This window comes from Vulpes vulpes, chromosome 14 (assembly GCF_048418805.1).
Source record: "Vulpes vulpes isolate BD-2025 chromosome 14, VulVul3, whole genome shotgun sequence".
Taxonomy (NCBI): domain Eukaryota; kingdom Metazoa; phylum Chordata; class Mammalia; order Carnivora; family Canidae; genus Vulpes; species Vulpes vulpes.
Window position 1 is genome coordinate 92,110,239 of NC_132793.1, and position 4,197 is coordinate 92,114,435.

Sequence of the window (4,197 nt, forward strand, 5' to 3'; positions counted from 1 at the left end):
TCACAAAGAAAATGAAGCACACCATATGGGGATGCTCTGAAGAGAAAGAGGTCTTGTCTCGTGCACTTTTGCTGGGAATGTGAATGGGTGAGCCATATGGAAAATGATATGGAGGGTCCTCAAAAAATCAAAACTAGGACTACTGTAGGACCCAGCAATCCCACTTGTGGGTATATATCCAAAGGAAATAAAAACAAGAGCTGAAAGAAGTATCTACACCTCTCCATCTCCATATTCATTGCAGTATTATTTTTAACAGCTAACCGTGGAAGCAACCTAAGTGTCTGTCAACAAATGAATGGAAAAGAAAATGTAAATACACACACACACACACACACACACACACACACACAGAGTATATGCAGGTATATACTACATTGTATACTTATATTTATATATAAGTATATATATATATATATATATATATATATATATATATATACACAATGGAATATTATTTAAACATGAGAAAGAAGGAAATCCTGCCATTTGTAACAATGTGGATTAAACTTGAGGTCATCATACTAAGTGAAATAAGCCAAACAGAGAAAGACAAACACTGTATGATATCACTCATACGTGGAATCTAAAAAAGTTGAAGAGACTGTCCTTTTTCCAGTTGATATTCTTTCCTGCTTTGTCGAATATTAGTTGACCTTAGAGTTGAGGGCCCATTTCTGGATTCTCTATTCTGTTCCATTGATCTATGTGTCTGTTTTTGTGCCAGCACCACACTGTCTTGATGACCACAGCTTTGTAGTACAACATGAAATCTGGCATTGTGATGCCCCCGGCTCTGGTTTTCTTTTTTAATATTCCCCTGGCTATTCAGGGTCTTATCTAATTCCACACAAATCTTAAGATTATTTGTTCCAACTCTCTGAAACAATTCCATGGTATTTTGATAGGGATTGCATTAAATGTGTAAATTGCCCTGGGTAGCATTGACATTTTCACAATGTTAATTCTTCCAATCCATGAGCATGGAATATTTTTCCATCTCTTTGTGTCTTCCTCAATTTTGTTCAGAAGTGTTCTTCAGTTTTTAGGGTATAGATCCTTTACCTCTTTGGTTAGGTTTGTTCCTAGGTATCTTATGCTTTTGGGTGCAATTGTAAATGGGATTGACTCCTTAATTTCTCTTTCTTCAGTCTCATTGTTAGTGTATAGAAATGCTACTGACTTCTGGGCATTGATTTTTGTATCCTGCCACACTGCTGAATTGCTGTACAAGTTCTGGCAATCTTGGTGCCGGAAAAATTGGACAACCATGTGCAGAAGAATGAAACTAGAGCATTCTCTTACACCATACACAAAGATAAACTCAAAATGGATGAAAGATCTAAATGTGAGACAAGCATCCATCAAAATCCTAGAGGAGAACACAAGCAACACCCTTTATGAACTTGGCCACACAACTTCTTGTAAGATACATCTATGAAGGCAAGGGAAACAAAAGCAAAAATGAATTATTGGGACTTATTCAAGATAAAAAGCTTCTGCACAGCAAAAGAAACAGTCAACAAAACTAAAAGACAACCTACAGAATGGGAGAAGATATTTGCAAATGACATATAAAATAAAGGGCTAGTATCCAAGATATATAAAGAACTTATTAAACTCAACAGCAAAGAAACAAACAATCAGATCATTAATGCGCAAAAGACATGAACAGAAATTTCACAGAAGAAGACATAGACATGGCCAACAAACACATGAGAAAATGCTCCATATCACTTGCCATCAGGGAAATACAAATCAAACCCACAATGAGATACCACCTCACACCAGTGAGAATGGTGAAAATTAACAAGACAGGAAACAACAAATATTGGAGAGGGTGTAGAGAAAGGGGAATCTCTTGCACTGTTGGTGGGAAGGTAAACTGGTACAACCACTCTGGAAAACTGTGTGGAGGTTCCTCAAAGAGTTAAAAATAGAGCTACCCACTGCTGGGGATTTACCCCAAAGATACAGATGCAGTGAAATGCTGGGACACCTGCACCCCAATGTTTCTAGCAGCAATGTCTACAATAGCCAAACTGTGGAAGGAGCCTCGGTGTCCATCGAAAGATGAATGGATAAAGAAGATGTGGTCTATGTATACAATGGAATATTCCTCAGCCATTAGAAATGACAAATACCCACCATTTGCTTAGATGTGGATGGAACTGGAGGGTATTATGCTGAGTGAAATAAGTCAATTGGAAAAGGACAAACATTATATGGTCTCATTCATTTGGGGAATATAAAAAAATAGTGAAAGGGAATAAAGGGGAAAGGAGAGAAATTGAGTGGGAAATATCAGAGAGGGTGACAGAACATGAGAGACTCCTAACTCTGGGAAACGAACAAGGGGTTGTGGAAAGGGAGGTGGGTGGGGGGTTGGGGTGACTGGGTGACAGGCACTGAGGGGGGCACTTGATGGGATGAGCACTGGGTGTTATGCTATTTGTTGGCAAATTGAACTCCAATAAAAAATAGATAAAAATTAATTAAAAAGTTGAAGTCAGGGAAACAGAGTAGAGTGGTGGTTACCAGGGCCTGGGGGGTAGGGGAAATGGGAAATGTTGTTCAAAGGATGCAAAATCCCAGTGATAAGCTGATTAAGTTCTGGGGATCTAATGCACAGCATAGTGATTATAGTTAATAATACTGTATTATATACCTGAGAGTTGCCAAGAGAAAAGATCGTAAATGTTCTCACCACAGAAAAAGAAATGGTAATTATGTAATATGATGGAAGTTTTGGCCAACCCTCTGCTAAGCATTTTGCAGCACATGAGTGTATCAAACCAATACCTTGTACACGTTAAACTTACACTTTATTGACTATATCTCAATAAACCTGGAAACAAAATGATAAGAGGAAATTGTCTGGGAGTCTCTGAATTCTGAATGGTAGGAAAGAGTGGGGATGGAGAAGAATTACCAGAGCAGCCTGAGAGAGGTTGCTAAGTTTGACCAACACACAGTAGGTCATGAGGGTACAAGTGCAACAACCTCTGGGTGAGTGGTAGGGGGTGAGGGAGCTCATCATAAAGAGGCATTCTGTAGGTGATGGGAAGCCATTGGAGAAGGAGCCAATGTGAATCTTTTAAGAGTTCACTCTGCAAAAAAAGACTACATGGATGGACAGGAATGGAAACTGGAAGATGAAGCCAAAGAGCCACTGCAGGTTTTCTGTTCTGGCCCAGACTAAGAAGCTAGTGGTAGGGATGTCAAGAAGGGGTCCAACTCTGGATATTTGAAAGGTAGAGTGGATAGGGCTTGCTGATGGAATAGATGTGGAGAAAGTTAGAGAGAGGGAAGAATCAAGGATGACTTGTAGGTTTTGTCTAACCCATTGAGTGGATGGTGGTGCCATTTATTAAAACAGGGAAGATCAGAGAAGGATAGGGTTAACATAAAGCCTAACCCTAACCCTAACCTTTTGTAAACTCAAACAGAAAACACTGATAAGAGGCTGCTGGGTGGTTCAGTGGTTGAGCTTCTGCGTTTGGCTCAGGTTGTGATCCAGGGTCCTGGGATCAAGTCTTTAGTTGGGCTACTGCAGAGAGCCTGCTTCTCCCTCTGCCGGTGTCTCGGCCTCTGTCTCTGAGTCTCTTGTGAATAAATAAGTAAAACCTTAAAAAAGAAAAGAAAAAACTGGTAAGATTATGCTACAGAATTTCAAAATTGTCATCTCTCATCTTATAATTGCAAAGAAACATCGCTTAATCCAAGAGGAATAAAATAAAGATCTCATTTCCTTTAGGAAATCTTCCCCGATATGCCCCTTGTGAAATTTTACCTATAATATTTAAATGGAGTCAATGGTTTCTATCAGGACTCTCTTAAGCAAGCAGTGGAGTGTTCCCTGTGGCAGCACATATACCAAAATTGGAACAATGCAGAGAAGACGCAAGGCCCCTGCACAAGAATGACATGCTAGTGGTGGGAAAATCCATGTCCTTTTTTGCACTACCCATATCAATATCTTTAAAACTTGAGATCCAAATTAATATGTCTTTCTTTGATGAATGGATAAAGAAGATGTGGTTTATGTATACAATGAAATACTACTCAGCCATTAGAAACGACAAATACCCACCATTTTCTTCAACGTGGATGGAACTGGAGGGTATTATGCTGAGTGAAGTAAGTTAAACAGAGAAGGACAACATTATATGGTCTCATTCATTTGGGGAATATAAA

At 39.1% G+C, this 4,197-nt stretch overlaps 1 non-coding gene across 1 annotated transcript; it reads left to right on the forward strand.

Moving 5' to 3' along the window:
* The first annotated feature begins 3,852 nt into the window (after positions 1-3,852).
* LOC112923526 (U6 spliceosomal RNA) lies at positions 3,853-3,958 on the forward strand. The gene has a single exon (XR_003235689.1). It is a non-coding gene; the product is annotated as a U6 spliceosomal RNA (small nuclear RNA).
* Positions 3,959-4,197: the final 239 nt, after the last annotated feature.